The following is a 17777-nucleotide window of genomic DNA, read 5'->3' on the forward strand; positions in this document are numbered from 1 at the left end:
ATCCAATAGAACAAGTGGGGTGTGGGTGAAGATGGGTATATAACCAAAAGTGAAAGTAACTATAATCAAAAGACCTGGGACCTGGGCCTGTGGGCTTGGGCTTGGGGAATGAGCCATTGTGCATTATATAGATTTTAGTTGAATTTTTAATCGCATAGTTTATAAGTATATTTGGGTGTATGAGAAAAATAGGAAAGAAAATAAAAAATCTCAAGTTCAAGGCTCGAACTTGAGTTGGAGCCTTGTCTATTACACAAGTAAGTAAGAATAGAGAGGGAAGCTAGGATAATCCAATAGAACAAGTGGGGTGTGGGTGAAGATGGGTATATAACCAAAAGTGAAAGTAACTATACTCATGGGACCTGGGACCTGGGCTTGGGGAATGAGCCATTGTGCATTATATAGATTTTAGTTGAATTTTTAATCGCATAGTTTATAAGTATATTTGGGTGTATGAGAAAAATAGGAAAGAAAACAAAAAATGTCAAGGTCAAGGTCAAGTTCAAGGCTCGAACTTGAGTTGGAGCCTTGTCTATTACACAAGTAAGTAAGAATAGAGAGGGAAGCTAGGATAATCCAATAGAACAAGTGGGGTGTGGGTGAAGATGGGTAACTAACCAAAAGTGAAAGTAACTATAATCAAAAGACCTGGGACCTGGGCTTGGGCTTGGGCTTGGGGAATGAGCCATTGTGCATTATATAGATTTTAGTTGAATTTTTAATCGCATAGTTTATAAGTATATTTGGGTGTATGAGAAAAATAGGAAAGAAAACAAAAAATCTCAAGGTCAAGGTCAAGTTCAAGGCTCGAACTTGAGTTGGAGCCTTGTCTATTACACATGTAAGTAAGAATAGAGAGGGAAGCTAGGATAATCCAATAGAACAAGTGGGGTGTGGGTGAAGATGGGTATATAACCAAAAGTGAAAGTAACTATAATCAAAAGACCTGGGACCTGGGCCTGGGCTTGGGCTTGGGGAATGAGCCATTGTGCATTATATAGATTTTAGTTGAATTTTTAATCGCATAGTTTATAAGTATATTTGGGTGTATGAGAAAAATAGGAAAGAAAACAAAAAATCTCAAGTTCAAGGTCAAGTTCAAGGCTCGAACTTGAGTTGGAGCCTTGTCTATTACACAAGTAAGTAAGAATAGAGAGGGAAGCTAGAATAATCCAATAGAATAAGTGGGGTGTATGGAAAAAATAGGGAAGAAAACAAGAAATCTCAAGCTCAATGCTCGAACTTGAGTTGGAGCCTTGTCTATTACACAAGTAAGTAAGAATAGAGAGGGAAGCTAGAATAATCCAATAGAATAAGTGGGGTGTATGGGAAAAATAGGGAAGAAAACAAGAAATCTCAAGCTCAAGGCTCGAACTTGAGTTGGAGCCTTGTCTATTACACAAGCAAGTAGGAATAGAGAGGGAAACTAGCCTAATCCCATAGAACAAGTGGGGTGTGGATGAAGATGAGTATATAACCAAAAGTGATAGTGACTATTATCAAAAGACCTGGGACCTGGGGCCTGGGCCTGGGCCTGGGCTTGGGCTTGGGCTTGGGCTTGGGCTTGGGGAATGAAACCGAAACCGAAACACCTTTCTGCCGGGCCGTCCCGGCGCTCCTCCGTCAAGATCCTCCTCCTCTCCCGGCGTCGGCGCACAGACCCGCCCCCCTTCTGCGTCCTCCCGGCGGCGCACAGCCCCCCCTCCTCCTCTCCCGGCGTCGGCGCACAGACCCAGGCCCGCCCACAGCCCCCCCTCCTCCTCTCCCGGCGTCGGCGCACAGACCCAGGCCCGCCCACAGCCCCCCCTCCTCCTCTCCCGGCGTCGGCATGCAGCCCCGGCCCCGCCCCCCCCTTCCTCAGGCCCGTCCAGCGCCCCCCTCCTCCTCCTCCCTCTCGGCGCACAGGCCCGACCAGCGCCCCCCCTTCCTCCGGCGCGCACAGCGCCTCCCTCCTCCTCTCCCGGCGTCAGCCTCCGGCGCGCACAGCGCCCCCCTCCTCCTCTCCCGGCGTCAGCGTACAGCCCCGCCCCCCCTTCCTCCGGCGCGCACAGCGCCCCCCTCCTCCTCTCTCTCGGCGCACAGGCCCGCCCAGCGCCCCCCTTCCTCCGGCGCGCACAGGCCCGCCCTCCTCCGTCCCCAAATTCAAAATTCAAAAATCCCCCCCGAATTCGAATTCAAAATTCAAAAATTCCCCCCGAATTCAAATTCGAAATTCCCCCCAACGGATTTCCGCCCGCACCCCGAAATTCCCTGCCGACCCCTAAACTTTTTTCGCCTTCTCTCTCCGAAAAACTTTTTCGCCTTCTCACAGAACCGACCGACCGACCAAACTAAACCTGCACACCCGCCTTCGCTCGCAGAAAGGAAAAACGGCCGACCTCGCGTTCCGCCCATACAAAAACCTTGCGCACCCTCGACCAAATCTCTCGCAGCGAATCTCTCCGCTCCTCCTGTCTCTGCAGCACTGCGTTTCAAGCGCGCCATCTGCAGCCCTGCGTTTCAAGCGCACCTTGGAGCAGATCCAACCCTGCGTTTCAAGCGCACCCCGGAGCAGACCTCTCGCAGCAATAATCTCTGCAGCCCTGCGTTTCTAGCGGTTTCTTTTCCACGGATACCTCAAGCATCCGTCAAGATCAAGACTGTGCAACATCGGAGACTTCAGCAAGTAAGTCCTTCTTTAATTGATTGTCTACACTAATATAAACGCTTACTTGATTGCACGCTAAGTGTGTCATTTGTCGATCGTTGCTCGTCGTAGATGGTTTCCACCTCTTGCTGCTCTCTTCTGTATCTTCACATATGTCAAGAACTTGTAAAACTGATCCAAGATAGACTCCACAACTTGGATATAGACTCCACCTTAAGTTCGAGCCTCCTCTACATAGAACTTATGTGTTAATGCTCGACCTAGATTGAGACTTTGTTCTCCATACTAGTGCACCGGCCTTAAGGCTCGAACTTGAGTTTGAGCCTTTGCTCTCCATGCTAGTGTACCCCGCCCCAGCCTTAAGGCTCAAACTTGAGTTGGAGCCTTGGCTCTCGATGCTAGTGTGCTTAAGGCTCGAACTTGAGTTGGAGCCTTGGCTCTCGATGCTAGTGTGCTTAAGGCTCGAACTTGAGTTGGAGCCTTGGCTCTCCCCAGCCTTAAGGCTCGAACTTGAGTTGGAGCCTTGGCTCTCGATGCTAGTGTGCTTAAGGCTCGAACTTGAGTTGGAGCCTTGGCTCTCCCCAGCCTTAAGGCTCGAACTTGAGTTGGAGCCTTGGCTCTCGATGCTAGTGTACACCGGCCTTAAGGCTCGAACTTGAGTTGGAGCCTTGGCTCTCGATGCTAGTGTGCTTAAGGCTCGAACTTGAGTTGGAGCCTTGGCTCTCCCCAGCCTTAAGGCTCGAACTTGAGTTGGAGCCTTGGCTCTCGATGCTAGTGTGCTTAAGGCTCGAACTTGAGTTGGAGCCTTGGCTCTCCCCAGCCTTAAGGCTCGAACTTGAGTTGGAGCCTTGGCTCTCGATGCTAGTGTACACCGGCCTTAAGGCTCGAACTTGAGTTGGAGCCTTGGCTCTCGATGCTAGTGTACACCGGCCTTAAGGCTCGAACTTGAGTTGGAGCCTTGGCTCTCCCGAGCCTTAAGGCTCGAACTTGAGTTGGAGCCTTGGCTCTCCCGAGCCTTAAGGCTCGAACTTGAGTTGGAGCCTTGGCTCTCGATGCTAGTGTACACCGGCCTTAAGGCTCGAACTTGAGTTGGAGCCTTGGCTCTCGATGCTAGTGTACACCAGCCTTAAGGCTCGAACTTGAGTTGGAGCCTTGGCTTCCGCAGCCTTAAGGCTCGAACTTGAGTTGGAGTCTTGGCTCTCGATGCTAGTGTACACCGGCCTTAAGGCTCGAACTTGAGTTGGAGCCTTGGCTCTCGCCAGCCTTAAGGCTCGAACTTGAGTTGGAGCCTTGTCTCTCGATGCTAGTGTACACCGGCCTTAAGGCTCGAACTTGAGTTGGAGCCTTGGCTCTCCCCAGCCTTAAGGCTCAAACTTGAGTTGGAGCCTTGGCTCTCGATGCTAGTGTACACCGGCCTTAAGGCTCGAACTTGAGTTGGAGCCTTGGCTCTCCCCAGCCTTAAGGCTCGAACTTGAGTTGGAGCCTTGGCTCTCGATGCTAGTGTACACCGGCCTTAAGGCTCGAACTTGAGTTGGAGCCTTGGCTCTCCCCAGCCTTAAGGCTCGAACTTGAGTTGGAGCCTTGGCTCTCGATGCTAGTGTACACCGGCCTTAAGGCTCGAACTTGAGTTGGAGCCTTGGCTCTCGATGCTAGTGTACACTGGCCTTAAGGCTCGAACTTGAGTTGGAGCCTTGGCTCTCCCGAGCCTTAAGGCTCGAACTTGAGTTGGAGCCTTGGCTCTCCTGAGCCTTAAGGCTCGAACTTGAGTTGGAGCCTTGGCTCTCGATGCTAGTGTACACCGGCCTTAAGGCTCGAACTTGAGTTGGAGCCTTGGCTCTCGATGCTAGTGTACACCGGCCTTAAGGCTCGAACTTGAGTTGGAGCCTTGGCTTCCGCAGCCTTAAGGCTCGAACTTGAGTTGGAGTCTTGGCTCTCGATGCTAGTGTACACCGGCCTTAAGGCTCGAACTTGAGTTGGAGCCTTGGCTCTCGCCAGCCTTAAGGCTCGGACTTGAGTTGGAGCCTTGGCTCTCGATGCTAGTGTACACCGGCCTTAAGGCTCGAACTTGAGTTGGAGCCTTGGCTCTCCCCAGCCTTAAGGCTCGAACTTGAGTTGGAGCCTTGGCTCTCGATGCTAGTGTACACCGGCCTTAAGGCTCGAACTTGAGTTGGAGCCTTGGCTCTCCCCAGCCTTAAGGGTCGAACTTGAGTTGGAGCCTTGGCTCTCGATGCTAGTGTACACCGGCCTTAAGGCTCGAACTTGAGTTGGAGCCTTGGCTCTCCCCAGCCTTAAGGCTCGAACTTGAGTTGGAGCCTTGGCTCTCGATGCTAGTGTACACCGGCCTTAAGGCTCGAACTTGAGTTGGAGCCTTGGCTCTCCCCAGCCTTAAGGCTCGAACTTGCGTTGGAGCCTTGGCTCTCGATGCTAGTGTACACCGGCCTTAAGGCTCGAACTTGAGTTGGAGCCTTGGCTCTCGATGCTAGTGTACACTGGCCTTAAGCCTCGAACTTCTGATTGAGCCTTTGTTCTCCATGCTAGTGTACTCTGGCTTTAAGGCTCGAACTTGAGTTTGAGCCTTTGCTCTCCATGCTAGTGCACCCCGGCCCCTTAAGGCTCGAACTTCAGATTGAGCCTTTGTTCTCCATGCTAGTGTACTCTGGCTTTAAGGCTCGAACTTGAGTTTGAGTCTTTGCTCTCCATGCTAGTGCACCCCGGCCCCTTAAGGCTTGAACTTCAGATTGAGCCTTTGCTCTCCATGCTAGTGCATCCCGGTCCCTTAAGGCTCGAACTCCAGTTTGAGCCTTTGCTCTCCATGCTAGTGCATCGCGGTCCCTTAAGGCTCGAACTTCAGATTGAGCCTTTGATCTCCATGCTAGTGCACCGCGGCTCCTTAAGGCTCGAACTTCAGATTGAGCCTTTGCTCTCCATGCTAGTGCATCCAGGTCCCTTAAGGCTCGAACTCCAGTTTGAGCCTTTGCTCTCCATGCTAGTGCATCCCGGTCCCTTAAGGCTCGAACTTGAGATTGAGCCTTTGCTCTCCATGCTAATGCACCCCGGCCCCTTAAGGCTTGAACTTAAGTTTGAGCCTTTGCTCTCCATGCTAGTGCACCTCGGCCTTAAGGCTCGAACTTGAGTTGGAGCCTTTGTTCTCCATGCTAGTGTACACCGGCTTTAAGGCTCGAACTAGAGTTGGAGCCTTGGCTCTCGATGCTAGTGTACACTGGCCTTAAGGCTCGAACTTCAGATTGAGCCTTTGTTCTCCATGCTACTGTACTCTGGCCTCTTAAGACTCCAACTTAAGTTCAAGTCTCCCATACATGGAACTTCGCCTTAAGGCTCAAACTTGAGTTTGAGCCTTGTCTCTCTATGCTAGCGTACCCCTAGCATATGAGTACACAACTTGGATCTAGGCTCCAAGTCGAGCTTCTGTATAGATTAAGTAAATGCAAGTGAGGCTCTTGCTATTCAAGATAACTTTTTGTAGCATGCATTAAGTTTTTTAAGTTTGATAGGTTTTGATTTGATATGTAGCATTTAAATCCATTTTTTTCTAAGGTTTTGAAACTTTTTTTTTTGCTTCACAGGAATGGAAGCTAGCAGAGCGCCCGCTACCTCGCAACCACATGGTGCACCAATCTTTACTCTGGATGCTCTCGAAACAACAACTCAAGCTAAAAGTGTCACTCCTAGAATTAAGGTGGATAAAACCTTCGAATTGAGTAACAAAGAAGGAGTAAAATGGTTTGTGGATAGCTACGATGCTAGTGCAAACTTCAAAGGAGTCCTCCATTTGTTTTTGTCTCAAGGTGATACATCATATGGAGATATGGGGATTGTGGTAGGCGCTAAGGATGATGTGGATGCAAGAGCAAATCCATGCTTCACATGCACTGTATTGCCAGAAGGAGAAACTACAAAAGCAAATAAGTTTTGCTTATCATTGGAAACTTTTCACCCAGCAGACATGACTGGCAGTAAACTAGGAAAGGACAATTGTATTGTAAAGTTAGGATTGAAGATCATTGACTTTTCCAATCAAGAAGACTCAGGGGTGGATAATGTGGAGGATCTGGTGAAAGCAGTGAGGCATGCAAAGAAGGCTTTGGATTCACGAAAAAAGTCCATACCTAAAAAGGAGACAACAACCACTCAAGTTAGGAAAATTGTGGAGAAAAAAGGCAGGGCCATAGTGAAGAGTGCACTTGAAGCATCTACAAATGCTGGTGCAACTTCTTCAAAACATAAAAAGGAGGATGACAAAATAAAAGTCCTTGATGTAAGCACAATAGCAACTGAAGACATGGCAGGCTCTCAGGTGCAAGAAGAGGAGCAAGCACTTGCAAAGAAGAGAAAGGCAAAGCACTCCACAAAGGTTCAGGAAATCTCTTTAAAGAGGCAAAGGACAAAACCAGCAAGTGGTTCAAAGGAGATAGATGCGTCCGAGGACGAGCTAATGGAGGTTGAGACTCTAAACAAGGGCAGCAATGCAATTATCTCATTAGAAATAAAGAAGGGATATTATCCCTTTGGTCTAAATGAGGTCTTCAGCATTGATGTGATGAAATGTTATCTTGCTCCTTCAAACTATGTGTATAGAAGGTTAAATAAGGATTGGGTTCGTATTTTGACCCAAGACTTTATTGAGGACCCAAAGCAAGAGGAGATACTTGCAATTTTGATGCCCTGTAATCGTGCTACAAAACAACCCCTTGATAAACTTGCAAAAGAAGATATTCATAAAGTTGAATATTGGATTATCTCTGGTCAACACTCCATTAGTGCTGCAAAAAGCTTGCAAGCTCTAAATATGGCTAAAGTGACCCCTCCACTGCGTCAGCAATTCACGTTCAGGAGATGTAAGATAATTGTAAATTGCCCGCCCAAGATTTCTCGTGACATTTCCAAGGATGCGAATTTATCTGTTGCAAAGTCAATGCAAAAGGAGCCATTCCTCGATCAACTTCTACAAGCTCGAGCACAATGGCATGCAAACGGTCGTCCTAGTAAACCTTTGCCTGGTGTCAATCAACCCAAGATGGACGAGTCATGGAAGGTACTCTTTTGATTCTTTGCTATATCTTGGTAAATCATAGACCTACATTACTTCTTCTTTACTTCTTCATAGATCTATAGTTTTAAGTATAGCAGTAGCATAAGAAAGATGCATGTAAGGCTTCTTCTCAAACTACATAAACTTAATAGTTTGGTTTGAAATTGAACTTCGAGCCTCACCTCTCTGTGATGGTGTAGCACTTGCATATCTAATTATGGCTCGAACTTAAGTTGGAGCCTCACTTGCAAGTGCTAGATTTGCATACGGAGGTGATGCTCAAACCTAAGATTGAGCATCACGATTATATACTAGTTTAGCACTGCAAGTGAGGCTCAAACTCAAGTTTGAGCATAAGCTCCAAATGATTGAAAACCCATAGATGCATAATTCCTCCTAATATTTTGTGATATCTATAGTGAGGGGGCTAACTTCTTACTTTGCAACTTTGCAGGCCTTTGTGGAGACCACGGAGCACACATTACATAAGAACTTTGTCAAAAATGATTTACACTTGCTTCTATGTGATGATGATGTATGGCAGAACTGGGTTAAGATCATGAGGCTTTATGCAAAAGGCTTGCTACCAAATACAAAGGGCGAAACTCCAACTAAAGGTCTTGATCAAAATCCCAGACTTCCAACTTTGAAGAGTGGGCAAATTCAGCAGGCACCAGGAACAGTCCAACTAGGCCCAACGCTGTTTAGGTGCATTTTAGGCCTTCAGAAGAGTGAAGTTTTGGACATTCAAACATCACTTCTTGACAAGAGAATACTGCTTAAAAAGGGAAAGCAAACCCATCAAAGAATGGATATGGAGGAGATGGCTTGGAAGCTAAAAACAGATCGAGTTCTCAAAGATGCAATAACCGCCTTCTATTTTGATCTGACAAGGGAAAAGATGACTTGGGAACAGGTGTGTGAGACATATAAGCTAGGGGAGTATGAGTATAATCAATTGAGGAGCTACAGCCAGTCCTTTGTTAGGGATGCTCTCAATCCTTCAAAAAAAAATCCTTCACTTTCAAAAAGTGTAGTAACTTTACTGAATCACCTATATAGAGCATCTATGGGTATTGTATCTCAACAAGAGTCTATTCCTTGGAAAATTAGGGGGGTGGGTTTTGATATGACAAAGATTATAGCCTTCTGTAGTGAAGAGCATGTACCATTTCAGCTGGCAATCATGGACCTACATGGTACAAAGGAGCAGCTCTCGTCAGAATTTTTCTCCAAGTTGGCACTTGCTTTGAACACACTAAACTCACAATATGAATATATTCTTGTGTGTTTTGTTGATTTCATCACCATTGGAATGCTTATCGAAGGGATTTCTAGCCAGTCAACAAAGGTGCACTATGAATTTGGTGTTATCCACACACAAAAAGATGATGCCTGGACATCTGGAACAGTTGAGATTGCAACTGTTATTCTTTTCATCAGCAAGGTTGACAAGTTTGAGGCCATTGATAAGGTTCTCACAAAAAAGGTATTCATCTCAGGATCTAGTGGCCAAAATAGAGAATTCATCGACAAAGGCTTTATTGATGGTCTCATCACAGGGTTTTGTCCTGAACAGAGCTATGTTGTAGAGATATATTGTGGTGGAGTTGTGCTAGAGGAGAGCTTGCTAAAGAAGAGACGATGTATTGCTTTATGCAAAGATGATTTGGAAGCGATGGCATTAGAATCAAAGTGCTCTGCTCTTTTAGATGGTCACCCGTCCTTGCAAGAGTGGTGTGGTGCAAGTGGCGGCACAAAAAAGCAAACACTAGATGATGCAGAAAAAGAGAACCTTCAAAATCTTCACATTGATGACCCACCAAGTACAGAGGACGAAGAGGAAGGTGATGATATTGACAACAAAAATGACACAGATGATGATAAAGAAGTTGGGGATGCTATAGACTTTGAAGATGCAAGGCAAAGGAATGAAGAGGACCAAGGGAATGATGCTCTATTCAATGAGGATGCCGAAGACAATTTTGAAGATATTGGAAGGCATGAAAATGATGATGAAGGTGGGAATGGTGATGATATATTGGATTCTGCAAAAGCCATGGAAGCTACAAATGTTGGGGTTGCTATGGCCGTTGAGAAGATTGGGGATACAGATGTCAACAAGGCTTTCCATGCTCATAGCCCATCAAGCTCTCAACCAAAGAAAGGTAGAAAAGTGCATTGATAGTGCTTATTATGAATGTACAACGAATCATTGAAAGGAGCTTATCAACAACTAATATTAGCAAAGGTTTTGTTCAAAGTGTGGATTTGTTGAAATAATAATTTGTCTTTTGATTAATACATTGGCTTTTTTGGATTCACTTTTAACATTTTTCTATTAAAGTGAATATTTCTATTCTATTTATCCTTTATTTCATGCCAACGTCTAGTACAAATGATGATGCACACTTACTATTAAGAAATTTCTCCATATCCTAGTGTAGCAGTGAGGCTCAAAATTAAGTTTGAGCCTAATACAAATGATGACGCACACTTACTATTAAGAAATTACACTTACTCCATATCCTAGTGTAGCGGTGAGTCTCAAACTTAAGTTTCAACCGTACCTCCACTTATGTCCAACCTTGGGGATGTCTTCCAACACAAGGCACAATCTCAAGTTGAGCAATCTTTACGTTGCCCTTGTAAGTGAGGCTCAAACTCAAGTTTGACTCTTATGTTATGGTTCCTAATTCATTATGGTACATCAGTCGAAGTTTAGTAATCTAAGTTTGGATACAAAGTATATGTGTAGATATAAAAATGACTAGTATTGTATTAGCCTTGTTGTATTATTTAAATCCTAAAAGTAATAGCATTTTATTTTAATCTTACAGATATATACAAAGAAGGGAAAGACGAAGATAACATTGCTCAACTAGAACATCATCATGAAAGCCCTACTAGAGAGATCAACTCTCATGATTTAAATGCTAGAAATAATGAAGACAACATGGTGGAGGTAGATCACATCAATGATTCAGCTTTGCAAACATCTTCAAGGCCTTCAAGTGATAGGACTAAAGAGACTAAGGACATTCCTAATTTGAAAGTTAATGTTGAGGTTAGTGAGAATAAAGATAAAGTCAATGAAGAGCTTCAAGACACTTCTGCAACCAAGGAGAGACAAGAAGAGATTGTTGAACAAATGGATGAGGCTACATATGCTACAAATAAAGGGAAAATAGTTGAAATCAAGGACTCTGTGGCAGAGGGTGTTGAAGAAATTGATGAGGCTACATATGCTACGAATAAAGAGAGAATAGTTGAAATCAAGGACTCTGTGGTGGCAGAGGGTGCCAAGAAAACTAAAGGTATATCTTTTTCAATAGGATGTTATTTAAGATGATTTATTCAGCAATTTTGTGTGTTAAAAAGTATGTTTCTCAGCGAGAGTTGTTTTTGCAGGTATAGCTGCTTCTAACAATCACAAGTTAAGTACGCAAGAAATAGAGCAACGTGTTGAGGAGCTACGTTCCGATACACAAAAGAGTAGGCCTCTAGGAAGTTTATATTCTTTTGAGAGAGATGGAGATAGATTAGTATTTCAATCTTCACCAATCAATAGAGAAATGCAATCACGTCTAGGAGCCATCGTCATAGATGAATATGGGAGCATGAAACGAAAGTAAACTTGTGGATGTTTTGTTGTAATTAGCTCTCATTGATAATATAGGATCACTTGTTTTAATATTGTTAAGTATGTAAACACATTAAAGTGTTATCATTCTTCTGTATTGTATGCAGAAAATATTCCTCGTGCAATCACCATAAAGAAACATGCACTTATACTTGATCTTAATGGAGTTTTACTCAACAAGGAAGAGAAGAGGCATCCACAAACAAATTGTATTCGAATTGATATTGGTCGCACCACAGTTGTTATTCGCCCCGGGTGTTTTGAATTTTTGGATGAGATTTGCCAGTACTTTCATGTTGGTATTTGGTCCACCATGCTACACAAGAATGTTTGTGCCTATGTAAACACTCTTGAACAGTATGCACATAAGAAATATCATTTCTTTATGGTGTGGGGACAAGAAGAATGTTATATCCATAATCTTCGAAAAGTGTATAGGCCAGATAAGCCTACTGTTGAGGCTATGTTTAAACCTTTACTCAAGGTTTGGAATCAGTTCCAAGATATTTGCAATAAGAAGAATACATTGCTTATTGAATATAGCCCTTTCAAGGGATGTGTTAATCCAAAAGACAACTGTCTCTTCCCTGAAAGTTTTCAAGGAGGGCACGACTACGTACTGTGCAATGACCTTCTACCCTACCTTTTAAATCTAAATAATACAAATGACATTAGGTCTATTATTTTGCTTAATCGGCTAGGTCAATCTCCTATCACACATGGCCATAATTTATTTATCGATTTTCAAGATGTACTGGAAGAATGGCTTCAATTCACCTCCCTATTTTTGCGAGAAGAAGTGGAAAACTCATCTTCTGCATCTTCACACTTACCATTATATGGTGATAAGCTAAAGTATGTCCAATCAAGAGGGGAAAAAAGAGAAGTAGAATCTATAAGCAAGGATCTAGCAATGTTGGCATCCAAAGCTGGAGTACCATTACTATCCAAAGACCAGCTAAGCTTGTTAAAAGTGTGTTGCAAAAGAAGGATTTTGAGTGATCAACACGCTATTGCTTATGCTACTCGCTTGGGATATGATCGTGGTCATCTCATAAGTGGAGTTGCAGCAAAAGCATACATATCAAGGCTACAAAAGGCTTACTTGAGCTTATGGGTAGGATAATGTCTGGTTTCATTAAACATTGAGTGACAGTATAATCATATTCCAACCTAACCCAAACTAGTTATTGCTGTGCAGGTCGAAGGAAACCATTTCTGAGGTCTAAACGTGCAGTTTGAAGTATGAGATCTGTACAAATATCAAGACTTGTTGGGTGCAGAATGTTTGAAGCCATTTTGTACCTAAAAGCCCATAAGATAGACTTAAGCTTTGGCCAAAACAATGTACTTAGATGGGTTTAATTTTTGGATTGTACGAGCCAAATCTTTACACTATTGTATCAAGAAATCAAATGCCTTCAAACTTACTGTCATTTGATTATCTCTTTTGTCAATATTTGCAATTTGATTGCAATAAAGATGTGTTTGTTTTTTATTGAATATATTGCCTTGTCAAGGTGTAAGGCTATGAATATCATAATAATTTAATTTGGATAGACTCAATTATCTCAATAGTGAAAATTTTTTATACATCATATTCAATAAATTTGATGAAATTTAGCATTGACAATATACTCGCTCTTTTATTTTTTTGGTTGAACTAATGAGGTTTTGGAGCATTTGTCTATGAAGGTTTAAGACCATCCATATCATGGATGAAAATTTTGAATGTACATTAACCAAACATTTTGTTTTCAACAGGATATGTTGAAGCATATAGCTTTGATTTCAAGTGTACAGAAAACTTACTATTGAGGTGGCACCAATCATTGGTGACTTATGTACCTAGAGGCAAAAGAGTTCCACCACCCCCAGATACAATAAGGAAACAAAGAAGAGTATTGATACTTGAACTCAATGGTGTTTTACTTAAGACCATTGAGATGCAACATGGTGATGTATGTCCAGACTGGGCCAAACATATGCATCTTGTGGAAGAGAATACAAGTGTTTGGCATTTGATTCGCAAAGATGCATTCACTTTCCTTGATTTTTGTATGCAATGGTTTGAGGTATGGATCTGGAGTACTAATAGACTACAAAGGACTCGACGCATTCTTGAGTTGTGCTTTCCTCGGCACCATCAAAAGTTTAAGGTCGTAGCAGGGCATGCAGCATGTCAAAAGACGGATCTTCTTATTGGATATCGATTTGTATACCACAAAAACTTAGATGTAGCATGGAGAATTTTTCATGACCTGGATGGAAATAACACACTAATTTTTGATGATACCCTCTACAATGTAATGTGGAATATGCCCGGAACCTACTTGATTTTTCCAAAGATGTGGAATCAAAATATAGAGGAGCTTCAAAGTTTTTTGGAGACAACAATCAGCGCATGGTTACTTGGTTGGATTTATGCAAAGAACAAACGGGAGTATACTTGCAACACTTTAGTAAATGAAGCAGCTTATGATAGAGAAACTTTGTATGTATTGGAGCAATACATGAGAAAACGCTATGTTTGAGATACAATTTGTACTCAATTATTATCTTGACGAAGGATTTTTGTCTTCGGATAAATTGTAAACTTGAATGTAACAATCTCATTGAATGTAACAAGTGTTCTTTGGCATTATCATCCCATGTTTTTACTTCAATGTCCCTCAAATTTGAGCATATATATCATGATTTATAATCTTGATATAGTGTCTAAGATGGGTTTTTATCTGTGGATCAATCGTAAACTTAGCATATTGTTACTGTCATTGAGATTTACTTTTTGTTTTGTTGTTTCTAACACCACACCCTTTAGAGATCTCTCATTTTTAAGGTTCCTTTTTATAATGATATTTAGAATTCTTTTGGCAAATTAAATAAATCCCATTTTTTTACTTCAATGTCTCAAAGTGGAGATAGTATTTAACATTATCTTCTTCATATGAAAGGTGTTGTATAATCTCAATTAAGTTTAGTGTCACGTATGTATCTATACAACTACAAACAAATACGCCAAATAGTTGTGTCAAGATATAATCTATTGGCACAAAGAGTGCACCAACAAATAGATGTTAGCTCAAACTACACAAAAATACCGAGTTTCCAACCAATCCTATAAGAAATGGGACTCGAATAATTCCCAAAATTCCTAAATTTGTCTTTATATCAAAAGTGTTACTTTTATCATTTTTAATTTTCATGCATAGAAGTATGCATAAAGGATAATTTTTTTTATATCAAAAGTGTTACTTTTATCATATTTGATTTTAATGCATAGAAGTATGCATAAAGATAAATTTTAATCGGAGATTGACGTAACTGAATATTCCTCAAGAAATCCATGTTTTTGAAATCAGTAAACAAATATTCATTGAAAGAAATTTTAGAAAAAAAAAAGAGAAATTGAGATAGTACCTTCGAGAAAGATAATTTTAGGACCTAAACTCTGACTCAGACTATTGACCAAGACCTAATTCCTTCCTCAGTTTCAATCAATGACGATGTACCAGTTCAGGAAAAATGTATCCAAATCACCCACCGAATCTGAAACTAAGTTAAGATTTGTGATTTTGATCTAAGGATCAAGTTAACATAATTTGAGGAATTCTGTTTAGAGTTGAGAACTGGATCTAGAAGTAATGAGATACGGATTTAAGATATACTCATGGTATTCAAACAAAATCAAAAACTATAAACTTGCATAGAAACCCTGCCTTCTTAAAAGACTGTCTTACGCCAGAATGCTGGAGGGAGCATTTGGCATATATGTTTATCTAAGGTCGGTTGCAACAGCTGGCGGGGAGTGTTCGAGGGACAGCTCACGCGACAAGGCTTGCCGAGGTCTTGACCAGCCTCGGTATGGTTAAAATGGTGCGCTTTCGGTACGATGGACGAGGGTCGACGAAGCGGTCCCTGAGTGAAGTGCCAGGACACCTAAGGAGGATTCTAGAGGGTTCTGACCAGGCGATGCACGGACTCGCGGTGCCGAGGACATCCATGCGTATGTCGAGGAAGATATTATATGATGGACCTATGTTTTTTGTAATCTATCACTGGATCTCGTTGTTGACTCACTGGTCTCAACGGAGAGTCTAGAGTGATACTGTTTTATTGAGAAACAAAGACTCAATGAGAAATTTTGAAGTATGACATGTATAACCCGTAAATTGTTTATCAAGGATTGTTTTTATTAAAGTTTAATAAAGAGGAGTGTGTGCGTATCTGTTTTCTAAAGCTAAAGTTAAGAAAGGCATTTCAATTATGGGTGGGTGAGTACTTGTTTGGTTCCATCGATTCCAGTGGTAGGGTGGTGACTAACCCATGGGCCGGATGGGGTTAGGCTGGAATCAGGCTAGAATCAGTGGAGTTTTAATAATCAAACTGAAAAATATTAGAATTACGCTAAGATTCTAATAGTTAGACAATTCCTTGATAAATTTTTCAAATAAGTGTATCAACGGCTGTGCTGCCTGACCTTGATCAGGAAAAAAGCGTTGAATTTACTAAAATGATCAAATTATATTAGTGATAGTTTCCTTCTATCTGATTTATTCAGTTGAAGAATAGTGTAGAATTGTTCACGTTAGAAAAAAAATTATTTTTTTTAAAAAAAAATTCATAAAGGTGGAATCGTCCCTGCTTTCCGGGCATGGGAATTTTTCCCGGTTTTTTTTTTTTTGGAGTGACCACCAGCTTAGTCTCGTGCCCGGACATTCAAGGACGAGGCCTCGAGTGAGAAACCTTGCCTCGCGCGGAGGGGCAGAGGGATCTTACAGTTGGTATCAAAGCGAAATTGAAAGCTAATAAAGATAATTAAATTCTTATCTGAAATTGGTAAAAAGAATTCAGAAACAGCATTTTCATAATGTATTTTCATTCCGTAAGCTTCTTTAATGAAGAAATTTTAATCAAAGAAATTATTTTTATAGATGGAAGTCCCCCATTTATCTGGTATTCCCGACCTCACCCAGTCTCAAGATATGATTGCATTTGCCTTCGAGCATCTCATCTCTTCCGCTTCAACTCGAATAAGCCGAACAAGACTCGCACGCCATTTTGAGGATTTATATTTTTCGAACCCGACGGAGAGAATTCAGCATAAGTGGTTTGCAGGGCAATATGTCCACGCCTCTTGCGACCGCCGTGCAATGCTGTGGGAGAACCTCTCATTGGCTATGATCTTGTTAAAGCTAAAAATCGTACGTGGCGTCATTTTATATCATTTAATGCCTCGGAATTTCAGGCTTGCATGCCAAGTCTACAGACTTCTTAGTTGTTTTATTCCTAAATGGAATATAATAGCTCCCTTGTCGGTAAGTGGACGTTTGTATCAGGGCATGAATATCGTCGTCATATGCGTTTCCCGAGGAGATTTTGAATTCTGGAGCCGAGTTGCTCTATGTACATAATGCAACTTTTATATAAATAAAAAATTGTTTCCCGGAGAAAAAAATTCCTGTTGTATAAATGATTGTTTACGGCGGACGATTTGCTGATAAAGAAAAATTTGTTATCAGACATATGTCATAGATCTCCAATAAGATCTTGTCTTGTTTAAGAAATTGTTTTTCGAATTCTTAAGTCTTAGGAGCTCATGAATAATATCAAAATAAAAATTTATTAATATATAAATTTTGGCAGAATCATGAGACGAAGAGTTGAAAATGTACAAGGTTTATTAGTTAAAAACTATGAGCAATATTAAAATATATGAGATATTTTGGGTATCCAAAAATGAGTAAATGCTCACATAAGATGAAGAGTTGAAAATGTACAAGGTTTATTAGTAAAAAACTATGAGCAATATTAAAAATATGAGATATTTTGGGTATAATGATTCCATTTTGACACATATGTAAGGAAGGGGAGTTCTTTAAAGGAGGTGCATATTTCACATAAGATGAAGAGTTGAAAATGTACAAGGTTTATTAGTAAAAAACTATGAGCAATATTAAAAATATGAGATATTTTGGGTATAATGATTCCATTTTGACACATATGTAAGGAAGGGGAATTCTTTAAAGAAGGTGCATATTTCACATGCTTGAATGAGTTTTAAACTCATAAAAATTGAGATATTTCATCTCTCCTCTCTCCTCTCTCCTCATTCAAGTCTAGTTCCAAAAAGTTAGCTTAACTGACCTAAAAATGGTCAAAAATTGACCAAACTGATTTAGAAAATTCTAGAATCAGTTTGTTTGGTTAGGAGCTCAATTTTTCCTATAAATAGAAGCCTCCCCCCTTGTTGAAAAAATATATAGTGTTTATGCATTGTTACTCTACTCCACCTAAGCCAAGAACTATGAATTCATTAATAATTCATTAGTTTTTGGCACTTCCCTCTTTCTTCAATCCCCATTGGTGGCTCCATCAACATACTAAACCAATTGATTGGTTGGGGGCCTCTACCGTGAACAAAGAATCAAGTAATT

This window comes from Cibotium barometz, unplaced genomic scaffold (genome assembly GCF_041138505.1).
Source record: "Cibotium barometz isolate CiBa-2024 unplaced genomic scaffold, ASM4113850v1 ctg255, whole genome shotgun sequence".
NCBI lineage: Eukaryota > Viridiplantae > Streptophyta > Polypodiopsida > Cyatheales > Cibotiaceae > Cibotium > Cibotium barometz.